This window comes from Neolamprologus brichardi, chromosome 23, assembly GCF_056152115.1.
Source record: "Neolamprologus brichardi isolate AB-2024 chromosome 23, ASM5615211v1, whole genome shotgun sequence".
Taxonomy (NCBI): domain Eukaryota; kingdom Metazoa; phylum Chordata; class Actinopteri; order Cichliformes; family Cichlidae; genus Neolamprologus; species Neolamprologus brichardi.
In genome coordinates, this window is record NC_142125.1 from 28,251,940 (window position 1) to 28,266,520 (window position 14,581).

Sequence of the window (14,581 nt, forward strand, 5' to 3'; positions counted from 1 at the left end):
TGGCTGTGCTGCAAAGCCTTTACGTCTTCTCAGCGGGGTCAGCTTGCGTCTCCGGTGCAGCTCCCTTTATGGAATATCAGCAGCTGGAGGGGGGAAAAGAAAACAATGAGGAAAGAGCAGGTTCTTGCTGAGAATCCAAATAAAACAATTTGCACATAACCAGGGACCTTGACTGAAATCCTCGTGAGCTGGGAGCTAATTAAAACTGGGACCTTGCACAAAAGGGATCATAAACAATGTTTATCCCCTTTTGCTCTACCTGGCGTTCCTTCTTCTTTCTCTATCTCGCCTCTTTGTCTTTGTCTGCATTCACACCAGTTTATACTGTATGACTCTCGGGGGAGTCCAGCACAGAAAAAAGAGAAAGATTTACTGATTTTTACTCTGACAAATTGGCTTAGTGGCTTACAGCAGCAACAACTGCACTCTTTGTGCTGTTGCCGCAGGGCTTTCAATCAGATGTAAATGCTCAGCACATTGACATGTCATAATTAGTGTCACAAGTTGGAGCTTCAGTATTTCGGGTTGTCTGCATGGCGCTTTGACTTACCGGATATGCATAAATTGCTGTGTTTACCACACTCTGGACCCCCACCCCACCTACCCACCCCTCCCCAAAAAATGCTGTGACACATTAAAACTTGTAAGGACTTTATTTTTGGAGTTGAGGGGGACTTCTGAAGTTATTTTCCGCTATGGGTTTTCAAACACTTTGAAGAAAATTAATCACTACAGTAGCACCAGAAGCATAAAAATGGGTCGGCTGATACAACATTGACCAACGGCTTTGGGAGAAATATTGGAGCTTTTTTTTCTCCTTCTACATAATTCAGGCCGAGACTGGTTGCACTTTGCCAAAAGAGTCTGACATTTGATGAATGCCTCGATCGAGCTGAATCCCGGTACATGGGAGAGGTGCGGAGGCTTTGCTGTAGGAAATCCTTAAGATGAATAAACGACATAATAGACATGGCATGGGCAGACATTAATATTCATTAGTGTTGTTTAGATAATGTATACCCTGCTAGGTCACAGGTGATGTTGAAATGTGTTTACCTTTAAGATATGGAGCTGTCAGCCGGAGCGGCAGTGGGTGAGCAGGAAGCAGTTCGCCGTGTTGCTGAAGGACATTTGCAGAGGATAAACAGCTTTTGATGGATACAGAGTTGCTGTCGGCTGGGATAGAACCTGCGACCTTTCTGATAAAGGAAGGTCTCTGTGCCCACTAGGCCACCCAACTGCTTTATTACTTTTTCACACAACCAAGGTCAAAAACACGAGTGTTACATTTTCAGTCTGTGTGCATGTCAAAAACAGGTAATTTTCTTTCTTTTTTTTAATAAACTTAACTTCTGCTTATTTTTTTCTCCAAACTCTACTAGAAACTATAATTTCCCCCCACTAGGGAAAATGAATAAGTCTAGGTACCTCTCCTCATTATAATTAAGTGCTTGTTTCATGTGCTTGCATCTTTTTTTTTGTTGTTTGGAGTGCACCACCAGTTCCTCATTGGCACACCCAGTGCTCAGCTACTTCTGAAAAGGGTAAAAAATAAAGAGAAGCCTTTGCAGAAACGTTGTGGAACTAGATATGGATTTACTTTTCATGTTTGGATTTTCAGGCTGGGGAAAAAATACAATTCCCTCATTCGTTCCAGGGAAATCGGTATGCCAACACAGCAGGAGTCTCAGCACGGCGAGGGTCTGGCAAAACAGGTCCACTGAAAAAACAAAAAAAAGTTGGGCCAAACCGAGCAAAGTTATTGGCGTCTGATAAGGTTTTTAAACTCACCACTTGTTACTTTCTGGACTGTCTCACAGCACACCCTCTGTTTTGTCAGATGAAAACATATTGGCTACTACACTTCACTGTTCTTTCTTCAAGTTTGAGCAGTTTTAAATAAAACCAATTCTCGTTGCTCTACTCTCTCTTCTAATTTCAGGAAAAATGCCATAATAATTACAACATGATTTTATATTCAGTCTAACTTTATTCAAGTCTCATTTAAATGTGGACAATAGTAGATAAACTTGAATAAGCTAACACTGGGGTTACAGTTTAAAAATACTGACTGCCACTGGTTACCCTCAGCTTCCTTGTTGCTGCACCGGTGAAAATCCTACGTTGCGTAATTCTTGGGTGTCCACGCCGTGCACCCTCTTGGCAAAGTGATGACAAAAAAGGCAAACAAGTTGAAACTGTAACAGGACAGCAATTAGTCTCTTACTTGACACTTTTCTCACTGTAATCCCTGGCTTTTGGTGCCAAGAGAGAAGCGCAGCATACATGACCCCAGTCGCTCTCCCCAACTTGCCCCATATAGATTCTTGTTTAGGAGATCTTGGCATCACATTTAAACACAGTACCCTTTGGAATATTTTAACCTGTGAAGAAATGTTCTGAAGAGGCCACAATCTGTAATCACCTGGCTGAGAAATTTGGGATTATACTTTCCATGTCCACGAGGATCTGCTAGGGCAGGGGTCAGCAACCTTTAAGACCCAAAGAGCCATTTGGACCTGGTTTCCACACAAAAGAAAACACTGGGAGCCGCAAATACTTTTTGACATCTAAAATGAAGATGGCACTGTATATATTGTTTTTTACCTTTATACTTTGTGTGAACAACTAAGGTGTGTTATCCATGAAGTGTTATAGAGAAAATCACATTTATTTGTGTAATTAACACATTTTGAATGATCCATGTAGCAAACAAAAACTGTTGTGAGCCGCCACCCTTATATAGCCTTTGGGCTTTTGGAGCCTTGACCTGACTAATTGGAAAAAAGCACTATGCTGCTGAAAAATGAAAAATAGATATTTGCAAAATTCTGCCTAAATGTGTATTTTACCAGGTTAATGTGTGTGGCGGGGCGGGGTCTGCAGCGCCGCTGCAGGGGAGGCGGACGCACCTGAGCGGCACCCGCAATCACGCCTCGCAGCCTTAAAGTCTGTGCTCTCTCTGCTGTTGTGTTGTTGTTGGTATATGTCGGGCTTTGAGCTGAAAAGCTACAGCCGGCTGTGTGCGTACAGCAGCCGTGTGTGAAAAGCGGTCAATAAAGAGATGTTGAAAAGCATGTTCATGGAAACATCGTCGGGTCTGCCGTGATATGTTTACAATGGAACTTCTGCTCCTGAACCTCTGCGCACAGCGTCTGCAAATCGGGGCTGTACGAAGTCACTTTCCTCTTTACGCAGGACTGTAAGCTGTCATCTGTGAGGTGTGAGCTGTGTTTGTTTTTAACATAGTTCATGGTGGAGAACAGCTGCTGACATAATGTGGATCTGAAGATCCAAATTGGCCTACCTGGGGTTGAAAGTCTCGATAAATGCATGCCGTTTCGGCGGGTACACCGGCTTCCGCGAGTGTGATGCTTATTTTGAGCGATGAAAAAATAATAAAATATAATTTTATTTTTATATTTCAATATTACAATAATCTTCCAATTTAGAACTACAAGTTAAAAAGAAATAACATAAATAAAATACACTTCAGCTAAATACTTAATTTATTTTCCCAAACCACACGGAGCTGCACTATAAGGACTAAAGAGCCGCAGGTTGCCGACCCCTGTGCTAGGGTCTTGACTCCACTGCAATTTGACCTCAACTTTGTTATATGGTGCCATTTGTGAGACATAATGGGGTGCTAATGGTTTGCTAAGGACAGTTAGCTCTAGTCTGTTAGCCCTAACCCTAACTACACACGTACCCCAGACAGTGGATGCTATATCAGTATAACAGGATCGACTACTGGGCCATTGAGTCTTCAGGTATCCATATTCACAACGGAGTACAACTGAAGCCTAGGGATCCCAGTATAACCACCACATTTGTCCCTTCACACACCACCAGTGACATCATTATACACCCATTTCTGCTCCAGGTATCTGCTGCAGTATTTTCTTGAACGATAGGTGTCACCACTCCTGGTATCTCCTGGTACAGGAGGAGAAGAAGTCAAAATCGGGGGTAAAGAAAGAGTTTTTTTCTTTTTAAACTGTTGCAAAAGCTTCCTCGGTTTAATCTGTGATAATCTGTGTTTAATCTCTGAGCATCTGCATTGATGTATCATTAAAATGGTAATATGTCCAGCAGACACAGTAGCTTGCGACTGCAGAGTTTATGTTAATTTAACGTCAGCTTTGTCTCACAGTGCAATTTGCAAGTCATAATGGGGTCCTAAGTTGCTACCATCACTCTTGACTCCAGTACTCTACAGAAAAAGGACGGTTAGCTCTAGGTATTATCATCAGCATAAAAGGACACCTTGTATTTATCTCAAATTGAGAGAATCTGATGTCCTGATATGTCTTGTACATCTGGCTTTTACCTGCTCATTTCCAGCACTGGCTTAAACGAAGACCACACAACAAGCGAATTGCAGTAATGTTGTGCCAAGAGTCCAGAGAAAGTCGTTGACACTCACTGAACCCAACGATGGGCAAAATAACTGGTGGCTTGTGAAGTGAGCGGGTACCAAGATAAGCTTTTTTTACCTTGAAGGCAAGCAACTTTAGAAACTACCAGTGAGAGTGAAGGATGGTGTTGATCAGTGATACGTGATTGGTCAGTAGGTTAGAGAATTGCCCAGACAACTGGAGCAGGGAATGACTGCTAGCGCCAAACAATGTGAGATAAGCTAATCACTTCCTGTGTGAAAACTCCTTAAATGTTGGAATTGGATAGGAATTCAGAGCAGCATTTTTTGGGGGAAACAACCAGAGGAGTCCCCTCCTGCTGGCCATCAAAAAGCACTTTTCAGGACAGGGACAGACAGTTGGATATGTTAGGCTTAGCAAACTTTGCTAAAGATATCCCACTGTAGCAAAACTGTCAGAGTTACACATACAAAAAAATGTTAATATGACCAAAAAAAAAAGTTTTTTCATATTTTGTCATTAACAGTAATTATAATTAGAGTGGGATAGTTCAGTCTGCAAAGAATGACTCTACTTCAAATTTGCACCTGTCAGTATAGACACATGGTGAAATGTCCTGAACTATAGCATGTCATTAAAAATAGCGGGCTTTTTTAGCCGTACCACACAACGTTTGCTCTACTCGCCAGACAGAGCTCCCTGCAATTTCATCCTCTTACACAAAAAAAAATTCAGAATGAAAGGATGGTGTTCTGACGTAGTAAAGGAGGATCCAGTCCACACCGCAGAGGCACAAATGGTCATAACAGAACTCCCAGTGAGGAATCTAAAAGTAGCAGCAGTGCTGAAATTGGTGCCCCGTGGCAGGGCTTTGAAGTTTCTGATTTTTACAAGCAAACTTGTGAAACTTAATGATCGTATCACCTTGCCTTGGATTCCTGTCATCGTCGAGCACAAAATGAAGCCTGCAAATATTAAAAAAGAAGCTCACATCTCCTGTACCCCATGTATTTTTAAAGACATTTTAACCAAAGATGTGAGCTGCACATGCATGCTATGCATGGTGATTAATCATATCTTTTATCCTAGCTACCTTAGGTGCAGGTGCTAATTATTTAGAAGCTCTCTGATGCAATATCTATATCTAGATAGAGGCCAATAAAAGTCAGTCTATTAATGAGATTTTTATTTAAATGTCTTCCCTGTGTGGTATGATGACAGATCTAGAAGTAGAGAGAGAGGTTTAAAAATGACCGTCGGTGGCTATTCCAACAGATTCTACCCTACCTGGTGCTGTACCACCGTAATGAGACACCCAGCGAGTAGAAAGGGAGGCAGCTGGGAGAAAGAGAGCGTAGAGCAATCTTCCACTGAGCCAAAGATCTCAGCAGCACCCTGAGAGGCTTTGCTTCTTCTGATGCTTATTAATCCCGAGAATGAAACGAGGTTAACAGCTCTGAGTGGTTCAGAAACAGCCATCATGGGTGCGGTGTGATTTTGATTCGCCAATACTGAGACTCTTGAGTTTTTACAGTTTCTGAGAGATTTGAGAGGCAAGATGGCGATGATTTTAGAGGAAAATGTGCAATTCTTTTTAAAATGACTGACAGAAGCAGATTGCATTAAAAAAAATACTTGTTCTTGGTGGGCAAAATCGCAGCAGTGCAAAAAGTCTCATTGAAAAGAAACAAAACGATCAAGAGAGGATTTTCTTTCTTCTTCCGCAGGTGTGTTTGGAACCTGATTGTGCTAATTTAGTTCTTTTTTTGTCCTTTGCATGTCTTCTTTGGTGTATTTTCAGCTGTTAAAATGTCATTTTTCTTTCTTTTTAACTTGAGCTTTAAAGTTCATGTACCACCTTGGATAAAACAAAGCACTCCCAGTTTTGAAGTGTATTTCTACATCTGCACAATCATCAGAGAAAAGCTGGATTTTTTTAAAGCCACATCAAAGAGAAGTCTTCCAAAATAATAAAAGATTTTGCTCATCATCTGCTCTCATCGTCTTGGCAATGAGAGAGGTTTTGTGGTATGCTCTGCTTGGCAATGATGAAGACTGATGGTGTTTTGTTTTCTCAGCAGAGTAAACATCAAACTGTACGAAAAACAAGGGCACAGATAATTAAACTTAAAATGAATCTGTCACGGTTCTGGGTCAGTTTCTACCCAGTATTTTGAGTTTATTATGTTTTGGTTTAATTTTGCATCAGGGATAGTTTTCTTGTTCTCTTGTTGTGTTGATGATGATGATTATGATGTTTATTATTAGAGTTTCATGTTTCTGTTTATTTGTGTTTAGGATTTGTTCTTCGGTTGTGTCTGCTTAGTATATGTCTAGTTCCATGTGTCATTTTCTGTCTGTCTCTCAGTGTGATGGTTTCTTGTTCCTGTTTTATTGTGAAGGTCTGCGTCTCATGTGAGTGTGTTCAGTTTTACCTCTCGTCTCGTTAATGACTCCCAGCTGTGTCTCCCACCTGTGTGAGATCTCCCTGTGATTCTCTGAGTGTATTTAAGTCGTGTCTTCTGTGTTTGTAGTTGCTGGTCCGTCTGTGTATCCACCATGTTTCATCTGTGTGTTCCCTGCCAGCATCATCATGTACCATCGTCTTCCTTCCTTTATGTTCGTGTTTTTGTTCATGCTCTGTAGTTTAGTTGTCCCAGTATAGTTTAGTTCTCCATTTTGCCGTTTGCCTCTCTATATTTCGTGTTCAATAAATCACCTTCACACCTTCACGACTGCCTGCGTTTGGATCCTCTTTTTCCTTTTCCACAAGGCTCTTCTCACTCGCCGTGACAGTACGGACCAGCCAGATATGGATCCAGCGGCATTCACCCCACCCACGGAGCTTCGAAAGCTCATAACGGACTCAGTGTCAAAATTAATCAACCTGTGGCTTGAGCATGAGGGAGAAGCGTTTCTCTACGTTCTGGAAGTCAGGCTACAACAGCTTATTTCCGATTATCCCTGGCTATTGGACTCACTACTTCATTCTCCACGAACTACACCATATCATAACAATGATTTCTCACCCATGGCCATAGCTTCTAAGACTGCCTGTTCTGAATGACCGTGTCCACTCCATTGTCCCATCCTCACTTCCATCCCAGTCAAATGCCAGGCCTGTAACGCTGCCCCCAGTTCAGTCAGCCACTTCACCACCTATTACGCCTCCACTACAATCGTCTCTGCTACTTACAGCTCAGTCGCCACTAGCTCAGCAGCCTACCTACTCATTCATTCAGTCATCATCCTCACAGCCTCATTACAAGCAGGGAACACACTTCATACAAACTTTAGCTGGTTCACTTAAGCTGGCCATCTCAGAGACAGTTGCTCCCTGTAGGGCCTCCCCAGAGGCTGGGTGTCAGTCACCAGCCAACTCTGGACCCCTAGAGGTCAAGATGCCAGCACCAGCAGCTTCACTAGAGGACTTTACTGAGCAGTCTCAGCCGTCATCCCCTGCTGAGAGCTCCAGTGAGTTCGCCCCTCTGCCCCTGTCCTCTGCTGGAGGACCAGAGGGACCCATTCATCCGTCTATCTCAGCTGGAGGGCCGGAGGAGCCCATCCTCAAGCCACATCAGCTGGGTGTTCGGGAGAACCCAGCCAGCCTCAAGTTTTGTCTGCTGGAGGGCCCAAGTCGCCCATCCAGCCTCACGCCACGTCTGCTGGAGGGCCCGAGTCGCCCGTCCAGCCTCACGCCTCGTCAGCTGGGGGTCCTGGAGGACCCAGCAAGCACATCCTCATGTCAGCTGACGGTCCGGGGAAGTCTGTTCAGCCGTCACCAGCTGAATCATCCCCTGCGACTTCTACACCGCCGCCTGCTGCATCCGCATCGCCGCCTGCTGCATCCGCTTCGCCGCCTGCTGCATCCGCTTCGCCGCCTGCTGCATCCGCTTCGCCGCCTGCTGCATCACCGCCTGCAGCATTGCCACTGTCAGGTTCCGCAGCCGCCCCGCTGCTGTCAGGTTCTACCTCTGTGTCTCCATCCACACCTGGTCCAGCTTCAGCTCCGCCTTCGTCCGGTCCAGCTTCTGCTCCGCCTTCGTCCGGTCCAGCTTCAGCTCCACCTTCGTCCGGTCCAGCTTCTGCTCCGCCTTCGTCCGGTCCAGCTTCAGCTCCGCCTTCGTCCGGTCCAGCTTCAGCTCCGCCTTCGTCCGGTCCAGCTTCTGCTCCGCCTTCGTCTGGTCCTGCCTCGTCTGGTCCTACGGTTGCAACACCGCCGTCAGAGCCCGCTCGGCCTGTTCTGCCTCGCCTCTGGCGGCCATTTTCCGGGCCTCTAAGTTCAGCCTCCGGAAAGAGTTCGTCGCCGCCACTGGCCTCGCAGCCGACCTCCGGACCTGCTCAGTGGCCGCCACTGCCTTCCAAGGGGTCGGCCTCCTGATTGGTTTTGCCTGCGCTGCCGCCATTGCCGTGTGCACGGTCGGCCCCCTGAACTGTTTTGGCTCTTGTGTTGTCGACCTCCGGGTCGACCCCCAGACTTTCCTGTGGACTCATGAATAGTCTTGTTTTGTGTTGACCTGTTTTTGGTTTAATCTGGACTCTTGTGCTCCTTGTTTTTTGTTTCGGACCCTCCTTCCTGGACCCCCTCCACCCGCCCTGGTCTGGTGCTCGGTTTTGTTGTTCTGTTTTCTGTTTAGGGCTGTCGGGAGCCAGCCCTTGGAGGGAGGGTACTGTCACGGTTCTGGGTCAGTTTCTACCCAGTATTTTGAGTTTATTATGTTTTGGTTTAATTTTCCATCAGGGATAGTTTTCTTGTTCTCTTGTTGTGTTGATGATGATGATTATGATGTTTATTATTAGAGTTTCATGTTTCTGTTTATTTGTGTTTAGGATTTGTTCTTCGGTTGTGTCTGCTTAGTATATGTCTAGTTCCATGTGTCATTTTCTGTCTGTCTCTCAGTGTGATGGTTTCTTGTTCCTGTCTTATTGTGAAGGTCTGCGTCTCATGTGAGTGTGTTCAGTTTTACCTCTCGTCTCGTTAATGACTCCCAGCTGTGTGAGATCTCCCTGTGATTCTCTGAGTGTATTTAAGTCGTGTCTTCTGTGTTTGTAGTTGCTGGTCCGTCTGTGTATCCACCATGTTTCATCTGTGTGTTCCCTGTTGTCATCATGTGCCATCGTCTTCCTTCCTTTATGTTCAGGTTCGTGTTCTTGTTCATGCTCTGTAGTTTAGTTGTCCCAGTATAGTTTAGTTCTCCGTTTTGCCATTTGCCTCTCTATATTTTGTGTTCAATAAATCACCTTCACACCTTCACGACTGCCTACGGTTGGATCCTCTTTTTCCTTTTCCACACGGCTCTTCTCACTTGCCGTGACAGTATCCCAATTTCTGTTTTAGGAAGTGAAGTAATTACTGCAAAGGTTCAAAATGCATGTCTGCATTAAAATAAAGTTGATGTATTTAGAATATTGAATCAGTATTATGTGCGGTTTGCTGAATGTGTCATCACTTCTTATCCTCCTCTCTTTAATTGTGCCCGTTAATCCAATCTACTTGTCATGGTCAACTCTGGGTTTATGTGTAAAAACATTATATTCAGGGTGTCAGAGTATGTTTCATGCTTTATTTTTATGCTCCAGTACGTCTTGGGTTATTTGTTTTGTTTCTTAATGCATGACATTAAGTGGAATTTCGCTCATCCAGGCGTGTCACTAACACGGCACACATTTACTGCTTCGGTAATTTGCATTTCATCCCTCTTAGATTTCTATCTGCATGACGGAAATGAAGGCCCATAATTTTATGGCTCATACATATCACTTTCTGGCCTAATCAGATTGTACAGTATGAAACATATTGAGATGTATTTTTCTGTTTTGGTTTGGTGGAGGCAGAGCTGTAGTGATTCTGCAATCAAAGCATTGTTCACTCGAGCATGTGTTCTTGGGGTCCTTCCAAACTGGCTGTTTAGTTTCAGTCATACAAGCCACAAGACCGGTATTCCCTGCTGGCAAGAGGATTGCTGAACCAACAAACCCACTTGACGGACAATGCAAATATAAAATGAAGATGGGTTTCCTTCAGAGTAAAAGAGTAAAACTTTGAGGGTAAAAACGATCTGATTTGTAATGTAGTTGTAGAAAAAAGTTGGAATCTTCCACGCAAACTGCAAGCAATTTTGGGAATCTGCTAGTGGCCAAAGCAATCACAAGGTTATCAGTGCAGTTCTGTATACCTCCTTGCAACCGCTCACCAACTAGTCAAATAATTTTTCTCTAGCCACCTGTGGTTGCAGTGGTTCACTGACTAGTCTGTAAGTTTGTTGACAGAGACTTTAGCAATCAGTTTAATGCAGCATAATGCAAAGACTGATCAGCCCGTCAGGTAATGAACCTTTTTCCTAAGCAGGGTTGCCAGCCAGTCTGAAAGTGAGCTGAGGCCTGTTTGAGGCCTTAAATCTGTTTTATTCAGGATATTTGGCTTTATTTATGACATGGACTTGAAATGAAAAAAAGAGATATAAACACCGAGTCTGAAAAGTGCTTTTTAATAACCAGGAATAATTCTAAGAAGTGACTCCAGTGGCTGTTAAATAACCCAATAAACATTTTCCTAATTAACTTGGAGACTCAATTCACTATTTTGTAGTCTTAGTTTATTGGATGTGTAACTTACAGTTGTGTAAAATATTCTTCAGTGTGTCCTACCTTGACATTGACAAGTCACTATAGTATGAGTACTGTAGGCACCCAGCAAACATGCCAACTTTAGGCTCCATGTGGGGCCACAGTCAGCAAGCCCACCCACTGGGCACGAGTACTGAAGTCAAATGTAAGTTGCACAGTGCATGGCCTAGTGCCACCAACTGGCGGGTGATTTGACGGGTCTTTACACCAGAAGCCCCAAGCTTAAACCAGGGTCTTTAACTTGCTAGGCAAATGTATACATGGCACTTTGAAACAATTAGCTAAAAAAAATCAAGTTATTCTTGAATATCATCTGATAAATTTGCCCTCTGTAGTTCTTTTGATGTAAGACTTTGATTTTACTCTGGGATGGAATCAATTGCCTGCTCTCATCTTCATACTTCTGACGGTCTATTAAAACATGTTCATATATAATATTATGTATAACAAGGTGTTTCCTTATTGTACATATTGTGCCAGGAAGAATGCCATTAGACTGTGGGGGGGGGGGGGGGTCAGCAGGCCAAACCCACATTTCTCCCACAAGGACTCCAAGTGGGTGCACCCACACAGGCAGTTGTGCCCTTTGGGGCCCCTGTATGAGTTTTCTATGGGAAGCCCACAGAAAACCCTGCCCGATCACTTACCCATTCTTCTCATTTTTAAATTGCTGCCATTTCTTTCTGTAAACATTCAGCTCATCACTTTCCCAGGAAATCTTTCCAAGTAATGACTTGAGAGCACTTAGAAGAGCTAATTGAATTAGCTTCATCGTACAATCAGCAGTGAAGTGTAGAAAAACAGAAATTTGTTAAAATAATGATGCAACGGATTATTACTTGAAGACTGACCCTCTTTAGGGAAAACTGCTTCCAGAAGGGTAATGAAATCACTGGAACTGCAGATGAAGTTATCAGACATTAATTATAGATCCCGCCGTCTTCATGGACATAGGAGGTGGTTCAGCAGCCCAAGATGGGCTTGTTTCATCCTGGAAAATGTTCAAGGACCTCTTAGAAGTCTTTTATAGGCTGCAAGTGGCCCCCAAGCGGGACTGATCTACAGTACCATGTGTCAGCGAGACCATCTGAGCACATAATTAACTCGAGGAGTTGGCCCTGCTCGCTTGCCCGTGATGGCAAGACTACAAAACTTTTCTTCAGTGCATGTTTACATAGCGATAAGGAAGATTTTATTGAAGGTGTGACACAGCCTTGCCCACAGAGGACGCAGGTAGTCTCTGCTCACACCAGAATCACACATAGCAAATGCAGAGCAGCGGATTACTGGAGCTGAAGGCAATATTGCATACGCTCTCCCCCCACCCACCCTGCGAATCCAGGAACACGTAAGTGAAATGGGGGTCACTGCACTTCTCTCTACTCACACAAAGTTCCCTTCTGTAAGCGTGCATAAGTGGGCGTGTGTGTGTGGGATGGAGAGTGAATGAAAATGCGAGGCGGGAAAATCTCTTTGCTGTCTATTTATATTTTCTTTTCAAAATCTCAGAGCAGCTTTCTCTTCCACTTTCAAGGTTGGTACAGCCTGGAAACACGGCGCCTGTTGCATTTGTGCTCATTCAGCTGCTCTATACTATTTTTTATGGACAACAACAACAGCTAACCATCATGGCAAACAACCACTAACTGCAGTGTGCACACTGTCCCCCTGTAGCACTTGATGGAAGGCGCAGGGCCCAGGATGCTTTTTTGAGAAACACCGCAACAGGCAGATGGTGATATTTGTTACGTGAATGATGCTTGGGGGGGGGGGGGGGGGGGGGGTGGGGGGGGGGGGTGATATATGAGCGCTCAGGTTTCTGCCCCATTGGCTGAGAGGAACATTTCCCCACAGTCTCACGATTAGTTTGCTGGCCTCTTCCACCCGTTGGGTGTGATTCTCCCCCTGCAGCTGTTTGTCACCACAGCGTAAAGTATCGCCCTGCAGTCGCTAGCTGCTGCACCGAAATGCATCACACGCCAAGTTTGTCAGTTGGGGAGAATATGAGCACACTCGCTGCCCGTGCACACACGGCTCCTGAGCGTTGCGACACCTTAAGCCGGCCTCGCCTGCCCACGCCAGACAAAGGCAGCTTCTTCCACAACGAGTCGTCAAATTTGCATAGAAATTGAATCTAGATCGGTAGATGGCGCCTTCACAAATGCTCCTCCTCCCTCATCCACCCTGCTTTCTGTGTCAAACACAAATAAACTCATATACAGAGTCTGCTCCTTTAAGGTCCAATCACTTCAGAACAATGAGCCCTCCTCGAGGAAGTCAGAGGCGAGGACATGATGAGAAATAGATATAGGGCGACTCGTCATGTTTACCAAAAAAAGGTGAGTGGCAGCAAGAGAGGATTTGCAATGCAGAAGTCTTCTGTATGGCATTTTAATATTCCTTTTAATATATCTGTCATTTACATGCCTTTGGAGCTCCAGCAATCTCCGGTTGTTTTATATTCATTTATTGATTATATAACTGGTTGTTTACAGTTTACGAGCCCTTAACAACACATATTCTTTCTGCTTTGTGGAGACCGAACAGAGGAGCACATCAGCAAGTCAATATTGTTTGTCATTGCTGTTCAAAACGGCTACTAGTGACTTGGAAATTCATATTGACTGTTTTCAACCAAGCTTAAAGTTTGTTTAAGCCATGCTGTAAAAAACAGTTGTTTAATGTTGTATAGGAGCGTGCAGTTTTCTATGGAACATTAGATACAGGGCTGTGTGCTCAGCCTGGCCATATTCACTCTGACACAGTCATGAAGTTTGCGGATGATACCACTGTGGTGTCTCTCGTATCGGATAATGATGAAAGAGGACGTACCAACACTTGACAAAGTGGTGCTTAGACAACAAGCTCATCCTGAACACCTGCAGTCCACAATGATGTCTTTGGTCATGCTGGAGGTCCAGAAAGACAGAACACGCTCCTCTCCTCATACACGGGGAGGCAATAGAGGGTGTGGACCGAGCTAAGATCCTGTCGTACTTCCAGATACATACGGAGAAAGAGTTAATGCCTAAAATAATTTAATATAAAAAAAGAAGTGGAATTTATTCAATACATCTCTTTTTTTAATATATGATAACAAATGCTGCTGTACTAAATGAAATCTGTCTTTGGGCTGTGAAACCACTTTAAGAAGCATACATTTTAAAGCAGATAGTGAAAAAAATGGATTTTTCTGTCATTTAATTGTTTGTTTACTTATTAATTGTTGCATTACTTTTTTACTGGAGGGAGCTCTTTATGGTAAAAATGGCCTGTATTTGTATAGCGCTTTATCAGTAGAAGAAGCTGCAAAACCTGTAAAAATACACTTGCAAGCACAAAATGTATGCTCTGCTTCACATTTGCACAGATTGGAGCCTTTGGCAGCCCAATTCTGGCCCCTGGGCTTTATGTTTGACACTGCTGCTCTACTGCATTTTGCTGTCATTTATGGTCACGCTAGTTCCTTTGTCTTTTCTCCCCACTGCTGCCTCCATCTTTGTGTAAGTAGGCGTGGAGCACAGTAGGGATAACAGAAGAGAGCATTGTGTGACAACTTAGCTTGTAATTCA